At 37.6% G+C, this 13,440-nt stretch overlaps 1 long non-coding RNA gene across 1 annotated transcript; it reads left to right on the top strand.

Annotated features, from left to right (window-relative positions):
* The first annotated feature begins 10,727 nt into the window (after positions 1-10,727).
* On the top strand, positions 10,728-11,502 carry LOC136262376 (uncharacterized). The gene is made up of 3 exons (XR_010704185.1): positions 10,728-10,874; positions 11,238-11,292; positions 11,351-11,502. It is a non-coding gene; the product is annotated as an uncharacterized lncRNA (long non-coding RNA).
* The last annotated feature ends 1,938 nt before the right edge of the window (positions 11,503-13,440 follow it).

Genomic DNA, 13,440 nt, shown 5'->3' with positions numbered 1-13,440 from the left:
ATCACCTAGCTAATCCCCACCCATCCACACACATGCATGTACACACATGCACACACACAGACACACAAAAGCAAAGCAAAGCTTTCAGCTGCCGATAAGCGGTCACGCTGCCCAGTGGCTAGCACTGGGGAACCTGTGCGCTATTCAGGTGCTATGAGTCAGCGCAGGCATGCCCTCCTGGGGCAGGACTAGTAACCCGCAGGAGGCTGTACCATGTCTCACAGTTGAAGATGTGGGCACCCAAAGTCCCACCTGGACCTTCAACTGCTATATGAGACATGGACAGTTGAGCATTTGCCTCCCCAGTTTACACCAGGTACCCATTGATGTTACAGCTGGGTAGGCTGCTTCCCCAGACACACACACATGCACGCATGCACTGGTGGCATGCGAGTTGCTAATGCCTAATGATCTGACAGAAAAACAAGATCTAACGAAAAGCAACATGATGTTAGATACATGGCGGTACTTGACCAGAGGTGGTACGTTGGTCATACCCAGCTGGCATCAGCATATCATCATCATGATCTTAAAGGAAAAAAATCAACCTCACCATAGCCACATAGTTATGACAGTTTCTTTTTCAGTCATCAGTTGTGTAGCTAACCTGAACAAGGCTTAACTGTATATTTGTCTGTGCAACACAAACATGTCCAGCATTACTTGTGGAATGAGAGTCTAGATGCCACACAAAATCAAATAGTATACAAATCAACATGGCATTCACAAGACTTCGTAGTGTTCCTAATAATAGCTATAGTTAGCCTATTTATTACAGAGCTCAAACTACAACTCAGGAATGTGACATTATTCAAAAGCAGTCTCTGATGAAGTGCATGTAACGTTACAGTATAAATGCAGCTATCACGTTGTATTGTAATCTTAGAACAGGATGATGTCAATGCCTGATGTTAATGCTACTAATTTTAATAATGGTGTGCATTGTTAAAATTTATTAGCATCATCACTGCAGCAACTTCTTGGCCACCACCTTTGATTTCACAACTTTTTTTCACCCAGGCTTTTAAGGCCGCACCATTTTTCACAGCTTAGCTGTTTTGTGAGGTTGTATTGTAATCTTAGAACACTATAATAATATATGGATAATGTCAATGCCTGGTTTTCACAGATCCAATTACAAAGTTAATATATTAATTCCTTTCAATTTATTAATCAGTTACATTCCATTTACAATTGGCTTCTGTTAACATATAGAATTCCATATATGTACAAATATAATTTTATGGTAGAGATGATAACACAATGAATATTATTATTAATGTTTAACAGTACAGAATATATTAGCTATTGGCTACTTCCTAATATAGCTATGTAAACTCTCAACTTTAGTGAACATACCAGCTTTGAGTCTGACTATGAAACTTGAGTAGCTAACCTGTCTACATGTTTACCAAGCTACCCTGAAACCACTTAACGCATAGGAATGAACCTTAACCATTTATAGTCATATTAATTGACCAAGTCACACAGGACATTCACATCACATTGATGTATATACGTCGTTACTAATCAGTAATTAAATTTTATTTGTATTCACAGTTTTACATACATGTTTCTGACTCCCTGTATTTACAGGCCTAGTCTCCTCACAGGTCCCTAGTGGGATAGCACTTAATATAATATACAGTATTATAGCTATTATAAAATATGGCCAGATGACAATGTATGGGTTTCACTGATGAAACTAGCTACTCAGTTGCAATCTCCAATTAAAGGCCTACAAACATTGCATTGTTAGTACTGATAGCTACTATTAATCATACTTGACAGCTTAAACAAAAACAAATGTATGAAATAGTGTATAATTATGTTGGTAGTGACTTTGTGATTTCAAGGTGTGAACTATTAAGCAGAATCAATTAAGTGACAAAACTTTTCTATTGTAATTTTCTACTGAGCAAGTAACTAGTCAACTACAGTAATGACGAAGGAATCAACTGCACAGGAATGAAGCATATTATATTTTGAAGAAGTCATCTTTATTCTTCATTCCTACTATGAAAAGTTACACTGTCGTTGCCCTAAAAACTTATTGATACATTCAGTACAGGAGGGTACTCTCCAGTTACTTGTACTTGCACAGCAGCACCATTTTCTACAGACAAACTGTTTTTTGCACTCATATTAGCACAGATTTTGTTTTTTGATGTAGCTAAATGTGCATACTGATAGTGACTGCCTTATTAAAGCATTTTGTCCCACAAGCTTCGCCTTTCAGTAATTGATAGTTGGAGTGCATGTTCAGTTGTACAGTTAATTTTAATTTTTATGTGTCTGGCACCATTCTTTCCTTTGTGGCAGTATGTGTTGGTTCACCAGAAATGAACCGTGTTATCACGAATAAGTATAAAGTTTCAGTAGGGATCATGTCATAGGAACAAAAAGCAATGAAAAGGGTAGATCTTCTATATTGACAGAACTCGTATGATCCCTAAGTACGTAGCTACAAATATAAAATCCTTGGAATATTTTACAAGCTTAATGCTATAATTACAGTGGGGTTGAATTCAAAGTAGAATAGCCACTTTGTGTTTCAATAATTGATATAAAGTTGGCCATGGGGTGTGCTCAGTCGCACAACTTAAATGTCTGGGTATTCTTTGATATTGTATGCAATGGTGCAGCAATGATTATAAAAAAAATACATGAAATTAATGACTTTGCTGTTCCATTGCTTATGATCCCTATAACTAAATTTCTAAATTTTAATACTCACTTAGCTACACTTGTTTGTTCACTTTATTATTTTGTAGCATAATTTATGACTGGTGAACCAGTGCATATGAAAAAATTATCCCAGACATCAGTAATACTACTAATGTTAAGTGTCAGAAACATGTAACTAAAATTCTGTGGAATGCAGAAAAAATTCTGTCCAGTCGACTCCAGTGGTGGTCTTATTTTCTACATGAAACCCTACTTGGCTACAGATAATGTTACTTTAAGTTTCACATTTCATTGCACTGCAGAAACATCTTGATATAATTTCCAATTAGAGCCTTTTAGTGGTAATTACAGTAAATAAATATTCATCATTTAACTATATCAACAACAGTGATATCAACCAAAAAGATCAACATAAGGATCTAGGGATAATTTTAACTAACAATTTGAACTGGATCCCTCATTACAATTCTATTATAAGCCAAGCCTATATGATACTAGGTTTGATTAGAAGAACTTTTACATCTAATTACACCATGGCAAAAAAGCAAACATATAATATTATTTCCCTTGTCTGTTCCAAGTTGATGCACTGTAGTCAGATATGGAGACCCCATCTTATTAAAGATATTACAGCTTTAGAGCGAGTGCAATGTAGAGCTACCAAATATATTCTAAATGACTATCATTCAGATTACAAAGCTAGACTCCAGCAATTGCAGTTGTTACCATTGATGTCTATGAACTAAGTGACATCATCTTTTTGTCAAGTCATTCAGGACTCCAACTACTCATTTCGACATCAGAAAGTATAATACATTTGCAAATCATTCAACTAGATCTTCCTCTCGCTCTAAACTGGTCCATTTAAGGTCTAACACATCTGAATCACATCACTCCTACATTGCACATTTGGTAAGACTATGGAATTCCCTACCTGTGATTGACACTTCCCCAGCTATTGACACAATCAAGTCCAGTCTCACTAAATATCTATGGAAGAATTTTGAAGAAAAATTTAACCCAGATCTACCTTGTACTTTCCACTACTTAGCTATGTCCCTGCAATAAATGCTTCAAGGCTGCCCCATAATCCAATTTTCAGAACTCTATAACTGAAGTTATTGTATTAATCAATAGTTACTTTTAGTAAATTAAGTAGATACTCTAACATTAATTCTATGGCAGCTGGTACAGGATACCAGCTGACCTTCAGCTGCCTTGTATATTACTCCCACTATTTTTGTAATCATACTCTGCAGCTGTAAAGCTTTAATAATAATAAAACAACACTATTATTAGCAATGCACCTCAATTAAACTAACAACCCTTACTTCAAAAAACCACTGAGACTTATTGGAAAGGTTTGGGGTCTCTATGGAGGTATTTTTGAGCTTGGTCTTGATACTGCCAAACTAGTACTGTTATGAAGGAAAATGAGACTGGTTATATTTTTGGGCAAAAAAGCTCAAATCTCCCAGCATGATACCAGTACTACCGTACATGATACTTGACCATGTCATGTAGTTGGGTGTGTGGGTAAACAAGCCCCAAAGCTCTAATAAGATTTGTGCATGCAGGTTTTTTGATGTTAGAAGTTTTGATTGTCTAGCACAGAAAACATGCATTTCCTGGCTGCTTAGTTAATGCATTTAGAAGGCTTTCTATTTCTAGATAGCCTGTTGGAGAGCAGCTGCAACTATAACCAGTAGGCTGAAGCAAATACTGCAAATACTCAAGTTAAGCTAAACATTTGGGAATTGTACTTGATTCCTAGCTTTCTTTTTAAACACCACACTGATGCCACTTGTCAAAAGGCAAACCACACACTCACCTTTATTCATCAATATCTGAAATCCTGCCATAAACAAGTGAAACTGGATGCTTACAACATATTTATCAAACCAATCTTGCCACAGTTTGGACACCACATTCACAATGTCATATTAACAAACTTGAAGCTATTCAAAACCGAGCGGGACGCTTTATTATTGTCTCAGATTATAGAAGAACAAGTAGTGTATCAGCTATCAAAAAATGAAGTCAGTACAATACCAACATGAAAAATTACAATTACTAATGTTTTTAAAAATCTTAGTTGAACTAGAAATGCCAAATCAAGACACACGGTAGTGTGTCGTGCGGCCCAAGAAGCCGGCGTGCCACCCGTGAGTATATTAACAGGAAGAAAGAAAATGCAATTTTCACACCTATGTAGCTCTGTGATCCCTTATCCTATTGGAACCAAATTTGCTAGAGAGGTGCCGGCCAGTAAGGGGAGTCTACACACCAACTTTGAAGAAAATCGCTCCAGCCATTTTCGAGATACGAGCGAACACAATTTTCGTTTTAATTTCTTCGTTTTTTTCTTCTTCTTCTACTTCTTCATTTCTCACATTCGCAAAATCCGCCATAAAACACGAATGCGTGCTCGGATCGGGCTGAAATTTGGCACACGTAAAGGGCTCATTAAGGCGGATCTGTGTACCAACTTTGGTAGGAATCCGATGAGCATTCACGGAGTTATGATCGATTATTTGCGTAAAATAAGGTCGAAGGTCTGTCACGCCTACAGGGTAAACTCCTTTGAGGAATCAGTTGAAAATTGATATGTAGATGGAGCAACCATCGTAGGAGTGCCTTTTTGTGGTTTGAAAGGAATCGGGATAAAGACCACGGAGATATGACACAAAACCCGACCTGTGTCAAAATTACGCAATCGATTTTTATGAATAAAAAAACTATTAGTTTTTGTATCTACCAGGCAAACCGCTTAGAGCAATGAGCTGAAAATCAGTATGTAGCTGGAATAATCATCATAGAAAGTCCTTGCAGTAGTACAGAAGAATCGGATTACAAACCACTGAGTTATGATTCGAAAGGCAACTACGTGTAGCAAATGCGAGATCGAGATACTCTAATAGAACAGTCACCCTAATAAAGCATTCAGCTGCATTTATAATTTACTCACTTATAATTTATTACATTACAAATTATTCTGTAGGGAATTCAGTTACAAACAAGTCACCCTGTAGTCAGATCAGCCAGAAGAAGGTACCTAATAGAGAGTTCAGCTACAAAGAAACCATCATGTAGAGAGTTCAGCTCAAACAAATTGCCCTGTAGAGAGATCAGCTAGAAGAAGTTACCTTGTAGAGAGTTCAGTTACAAAGAAACAATCATGCAAAGTGTTCAGCTACAAACAAATCACCCAGTAGAAAGTTCCACTATGAACAGATCACACTGTAGAGAGTTCAGTTAGAAGCAAGTCATGTTGTAGAGAGATCAGCTAGAAGAAGTAACCTTGTAGAGAGTTCAGCTACAAAGAAACCACCATGTAAGAGAGTTCAGCTGCAAACAAATCACCTGTAGAGAGTTCAGCAGGAACAAGTCACCCTGTACAGAGATCAGCTAGAAAAAAGTCACCCTGTAGAGAATTCAGCTACAAACAAATCACCCAGTAGAAAGATCAGGTAGAAGAAGTTACCTTGTAGAGAGTTCAGCTGCAAACAAATCCACTGTAGAGAGTTCAGCTAGAAACAAGTCACCCTGTAGAGAGATCAGCTAGAAACAAGTCACCCTGTAGAGAGTTCAGCTATGAAAAGATCACCCTTTAGAGAGTTCAGCTAGAATAAGTCACCTTTTAGAGAGTTCAGCTACAAAGCTACCACCATGTAGAGAGTTCAGCTGCAAAAAAATCAATCACTCTGTAGAGAGTTCAGCTAGAAGAAGTCACCTTGTAGAGAGTTCAGCTGCAAATAAATCACCCTGTAGAGAATTCAGCTACAAACAAATCACCCTGTAGAAAGATCAGCTAGAAGAAGTTACCTTGCAGAGAGTTCAGCTACAAAGAAACCAGAGTTCAGCTGCAAAGAAATCACCTGTAGAGAGTTCAGCTAGAAGAAGTCACATTGTAGAGAGTTCAGTTACAATGAAACTCCCATGTAGAGAGTTCAGCTGCAAACAAATCACCCTGTAGAGAACTCAGCTACAAACAAATATGCCCTGTAAAAATATCAGCTAGAAAACAAGTCACCTTGTAGAGAGTTCAGCTAGAAGAAGTCACATTGTAGAGAATTCAGCTACAAAGAAATCACCTGTAGAGAGATCAGCTAGAAAACAAGTCACCTTGTAGAGAGTTCAGCTAGAAGAAGTCACATTGTAGAGAATTCAGCTACAAAGAAACTACCATGTATAGAGAGTTCAGCTGCAAACAAATCACCCCGTAGAAAGTTCAGCTATGAACAGATCACCCTGCAGAGAGATCAGCTAGAAACAAGTCACCCTGTAGAAAGATCAGCTATAAGAAGTTACCTTGTAGAGAGTTCAGCTACAAAGAAACCAGAGTTCAGCTGCAAAGAAATCACCTGCAGAGAGTTCAGCTAGAAGAAGTCACATTGTAGAGAGTTCAGTTACAATGAAACTCCCATGTAGAGAGTTCAGCTGCAAACAAATCACCCTGTAGAGAACTCAGCTACAAACAAATATGCCCTGTAAAAAGATCAGCTAGAAGAAGTTACCTTGTAGAGAGTTCAGCTACAACAAAGCCATCATGTAGAGAGTTCAGCTACAAAGAAATCACCTGTAGAGAGTTCAGCTAGAAACAAGTCACCCTGTAGAGAGATCAGCTAGAAAACAAGTCACCTTGTAGAGAGTTCAGCTAGAAGAAGTCACATTGTAGAGAATTCAGCTACAAAGAAACTACCATGTATAGAGAGTTCAGCTGCAAACAAATCACCCCGTAGAAAGTTCAGCTATGAACAGATCACCCTGCAGAGAGATCAGCTAGAAACAAGTCACCCTATAGAGAGTTCAGCTAGAAGAAATTACCTTGTAAAGAGTTCAGCTACAAAGAAACCACCATGTAGAGAGTTCAGCTGCAAACAAATCACCCAGTAGAAAGTTCAGCTATGAACAGATCACCCTGTTGAGAGTTCAGTTAGAAACAAGTCATCCTGTAGAGAGATCACCTAGAAGTATCACCTTGTAGAGAGTTCAGCTACAAACAAATCACCTGTAGAAAGTTCAGCTACAAACAAATCACCCTGTAGAGAGATCAGCTAGAAGAAGTCCCCTTGTAGAGAGTTCAGCTATAAAGAAACCACCATGTAGCGAATTCAGCTGCAAACGAACACCCTGTAGAGAACTCAGCTACAAACAAATCGCCCTGTAGAAAGATCAGCTAGAAGAAGTTACCTTGTAGGGATTTCAGCTACAAACAAATCACCCTGTAGAGAGTTCAGCTACAAAGAAATCATCAAGTAGAGAGTTCAGCTGCAAACAAATCATCCTGTAGAGAGTTCAGCTATGAAAAGATCACCCTGTAGAGAGTTCAGCTAGAAGAAGTCACTTATTAGAGAGTTTAGCTACAAAGCAACCACCATGTAGAGAGTTCAGCTGCAAACACATCACCCTGTAGAGAATTCTGCTACAAACAAATCGCCCTGTAGAGAGACCAGCTAGAAACAAGTCACCCTGTAGACAGATCAGCTAGAAGAAGTTACCTTGTAGAGAGTTCATCAGCTGCAAACAAATCACCCTGTAGAGAATTCAACTACAAACAGATAACCCTGCAGAGGGTTCAGCTAGAGTCAAGTCACCCTGTAGAGAGAATCCTGTAAAGAGTTCATCTACATACAAGCAGATCACCCTGTAGAGAGTTCAGCTACATTTCAAGTCACCCAGTAGAGAAATCAGCTGCAAATTATCCTGTGGGGATTAATTGACATGTAATAAATATATTCTCTCTTTTTATATTATGAACTCTTGATATATGCATTATATATATAATTTGTACATTTACTGATAAAATCAGAATGAGTTAAAGTATTTATAAAATCTGATTCATCTTTTTCTTTTTCCTGTGGTAAAGAAAAATATATAGGTTAAAAAGCCCCAAAGCTGGCCATAGGCCGGCTTTGGGGTATACAAATACAAAAAGAAGTGAAATCTAATCAAAAACAGCCAAGCTGTAAAAAAAGGAGTGCGGCCCTTGAAAAGGCTATGGTGAAAAAAGATGTGAAATCCAAGGTGGCGGCCAAGAAATGGCTGTGATGGTAGGTTAATGGTAAAAATTTTAATAACAACAATTCAGGTGAATTTTGTGCCAATTGACCAAGCGGCACCAAATTCACCTGAATTGTCGTTATTAAAATTTTTACCATTAACCTACCATCACAGCCATTTCTTGGCCGCCACCTTGGATTTCACATCTTTTTTCACCATAGCCTTTTCAAGGGCCGCACTCCTTTTTTTACAACTTGGCTGTTTTTGATTAGATTATATTACACCTGCAATTAGTACTATGCTTGTTTCACAAGTGAATTGATTGGGGAAAGAAACTAAATTTATAAGAACCAACTTGAGCTGGTGGCTGGACAAATTTGATACTATTTCCATGTTTTACAAATTGACAGTACTATTACCTTCAATGACTTCAGATCTCTAATCATGTTGTAGATATTGTACTATACCAATATAATTATTTTCAGTATTAAAAAATATATATATATATATATATATATATATATACTCGTTAAGGGGTGGTCCACAATTTTCTGCTCTTTTGCGAACGTACAAAGAGTACTCTTTTTTCTAACCCCCTCCCCCCAGCCCAAAGCGTACCGTATAAATGTTGACACATGGATGTATTGTATAGCAGAACAAACACATGGATACTTGCAAAATTCATGTTTGGTATTTGTTTTAGGCATCTTATCATTTTGATGCTTTTGAAGCTGGATACCCTGAAAGAAACATTCCTACACACAGCGGGCATTAGTACCTGATGCACATTTGCAAATGTGTACATACACATCATAGAAACAGTTCTTGGCTATCTTCAATGTGTTCATACAAAATCATCCCAACACTGGCAGTAGCAACAGTAGTAATAGTTGTTGGGTATTCACCATAGTCTGAGGTGGACTGGAGTCAGGAGATGTGGGTACACTCTGCAGAGACAGGTTTTCTTTATAGGCAACCCACAACTGTGACCACAACTATGTAGTGTAAGCAAATTAGTACCCACATAATCCCATACCCAACAGTATTCCTAAACCCACAACAACACCTTCTGCTAGTCTCGTGCCCAGACCGCTTTTTTTTCTTTTGTGTGGGGGCACATAAAAGGAAAAAAAGCGGTCTGGGCAGGGTAGGTAAAAACAGTGGACCCGGGGACCAAGGACCCAGGACCAGGAGACCCGCGGAAATCTTTGTTTATTTATTTTTATTTTATTTTCCAAAAATGTGCAGCCTCAGTTTGAGGATTAACGTACATATGAAACATGCATACAAAATGTTTTACAATATGATTGATTATATGATTGATTATGGGATTACTGATTGGTAGGGGAAAGTAATAATAATAATTTCAGTTGGTACTTAAAAATTTGTAATGATTGTTGTTGGATTAGGTCAGGTGGGAGTGAATTCCACAGTCTAATTGATCTAGGGAAGAATGAATTACTGTACTGATTGGTCCTTGCATAGATATGATGAAATCTTTGATCATGTCCTATGGTGCTAGAAGTGATAGGGATTAAATCAACTGGGGATATATCAATGAGATTGTGAACAATTTTGTAGAGGAGGGTGATACTAGATACTTGTCTGTGGTGTTCTAAGCTGGGAATGTTAAGGTCAATGAGCATGTTAGTTACGCTGCTGAAACGCGAGAAGTCAGCCATAATGAATCTGGCAGATTGCCTCTGTACTCGTTCAAGCCTATCAATGTCTCTTCTTATGTGAGGGGACCAGACAGGATTGGCGTATTCTAAGATTGGTCTTATCATGGCATTATAACATTTCAATTTGATTTGAGTTGGGCAGGACTTAAGATTTCTCTGTAGGAATGCTTTGACTGATAGAGCTTTGGATGTGATGTTAGTAATGTGTGTGGACCAAGACAAGTCATTGGTGATTGTAACTCCTAAATATTTAGTAGATGAAACTTCTTGGATAGAGATGTCATTAATGGCGTAGTTGTATGTGATCGGATTGTGTTTACGAGTGATTCTCATGAATACACTTTTATAAGGATTAAAAAACATACCAGATCTAGTGCCCCATTGTGATAAGGAGTTGAGATCATTTTGAAGTGATAAACAGTCGGATGTAGAGTGAATAACAGTATAAAGTATGGTATCGTCAGCATACAGACCAATGTTGGCATTGATTGATAATGGGAGGTCATTAATATAACATAAAAATAATAGAGAGGCTAAGATTGTTCCTTGGGGGACACTCGAGTTAACTGCATGTGACTCACTGGTTGAACCGTCAAGAGTTACTTGTTGATGCCTACCGATGAGGAAGTTTTGTAGCCATGTTAGTAGTTCCCCTCTAATACCATAGTAGGATAATTTGTTACATAATCGGTGATGGGGGACTTTATCAAATGCCTTAGATAGATCTAGAAAAATGATGTCAATTTGAAAGCCAGAGTCAAGAGATTTAGAAATGTTGTTTACGGTAGTAATAAGTTGTGATTCACATGATCTTCTAGGTCGGAAACCATGTTGTTGGTCACAGAGGATATTTATTGATTCTAGGTGAGAGAAGAGATGAGTGTGAATTAGGCGCTCCATGATCTTGCAGCTGATACTGGTTAGCGATATTGGTCTGTAATTGGATGCAAGTGTTTTGTCTCCTTTTTTGAATACAGGTACAATATTAGCACTTTTCCAGTCCATGGGAAGTTCTCCTTGATGAAGTGATGAATTGATGATCAGAGTTAGTACTGGAGCAATTTCGTGAGAGGCTAATTGTAATATGTGTGATGGGATTTTGTCTGGTCCTGGTGCTTTATGAACATCCAAAGTTGTTAGAAGCTGGGAGACATCAGTATAAGTAATGGAAATAGGTTGTATATCAAGATAAGGGCTTTCATCTGGTGTGAGAGTACACTGGGTGTCTTCGGTGGTAAACACTGAGCTAAAATAATCGTTGAGGATATTAGCTTTGTGGGTGGAATCAGTGATGGTATGACCATTATGTGACAGTGGGGGTATTCCAACGTGATCCAATTTTTGCTTTTTGATATATGACCATAGTTTTTTTGAATTAGATGTGGAACTGGAGTCAATGAGCTTCGAAAAGTAGTCATTATAGGCTTGACGGCATTCTTTTTGAGCTAAATTTTTGAGAGTTTTATAATATTGCCAGGCGGCAGGTGAGCGTGTTCAGCGATACTGAGCATAAGCTCGCTTCTTTCGTCTACAAATTCTTTTAATGTAGGTGGTGATCCATGGTCGGTTTGATGTCTTGTTCGAAGATAACTTGCTAGGAACCAAAGTGTCCAGACAGAAGTGACAAGCAGATTTAAAGTCAGTCCACAACTGGTTGATTGGTGTGTCAGTGGTGTTGGAATGCAGATATTCATTGCTAAAGTCATAAAAGAAGTTTCTTATTAAGCTAAAGTCTGCTCTATTCCACAGGTAAATTTTTCTTCTTGGTTGTTTTTGTACAAAGATACTAATGTTGGATTCAGTCAGTACAGCTTCGTGGTCAGAAATGCCAGCTATAGGTGTACAATAATTAATTAAAGAAGGTCTATTGGTTAAAAAGATATCTAGTGTGTTGCTTAGAGAGAAGAACCATCAGTATTATTGATGACACAAACAATTACAATCAAATGTCCTCGGACACATGCTACCACAAAAATAGGGCATAAAAAGCCCCACAGGTGGGCATGGCAAGGAGTACAATTAACAAAAAACAAAACACACACACAATTAATAATGAAAAATGTCTTGCCAACATAATGTTCAAAAGTCCACACACCATTCTTGGCAGCTCTTCGCCATAAATATTCTCCTAGAAGAGGATATTGAAATTGCCGCTGCTAAATCAAAGATTCTCTTACATTGAGATTTTAACATAGTGAAATTATTTTGAATGAAGTTCACACAATCTGGTTGGGAAGTCAACAGTCTGAGTGAGTCCAAATCCAACTCTTCTAGGAACTTTTTACACTTCAGAGTATTCTACACTTGTACTAGGTACCTCTGCAAGCAGTCTTGCATAGCCAATCCACAGTGTTGGGAGTAACGCGTTACTTATGTAACGTGTTACGTATTATTATTACTTTTGTGGTATCTAAGTAATATAACGAAATACGCTATAAAAACAGGTAATATAACTCAAGTTACTTTACTTACAAATGTAACACGTTACCTAAGTAATACAGTTACTGTAACGAGTCTAGTATTACGTAATATTATTTCTACAAGTAACGAAGTTACTGATTTATTAATTACACCAAACTGTTACCTCCCATTTAAATCTACTGTATTACGCACCCGACACTCACACAACTTTAAACTAGTACCTTACCAACCAAGAATTGAAGTATATAAATATTCCTTCCTCCCAAGAACTGTACCAGAATGGAGCAGTTAAAATAAATAAATATTTATATAATTAAGTCACTTGTCGTAATTGTACATACTTACACAGTTAAGTAACTAATTGAAATTGTACACATGTAATTGCACATCAGCATTATACCCCTGGAGGGTCCTGCTGATTAACAATAAATAAATATAAATAATCTCGTCAGTAATCCACTGAGTAGCTAATGCCTAGCCACAACGAAGTAATGAAGCCTACTGAATGAAGCTTATTCACCAGCTTCTTACTTATAACCAAAATTTGCACATTGCCCAACAACGAAATCATGCCACGTGATAAGGTGGTAGTTTCACACGTGACAGCTTAAGGCTGTGGACACAAAGTAATATAATATGTAATATT

The sequence above is a fragment of the Dysidea avara genome, chromosome 7 (genome assembly GCF_963678975.1).
Source record: "Dysidea avara chromosome 7, odDysAvar1.4, whole genome shotgun sequence".
Taxonomy (NCBI): Eukaryota; Metazoa; Porifera; class Demospongiae; order Dictyoceratida; family Dysideidae; genus Dysidea; species Dysidea avara.
Note: the sequence above shows the minus strand (reverse complement) of the source record. Positions and strands in the feature narration are given on the sequence as shown.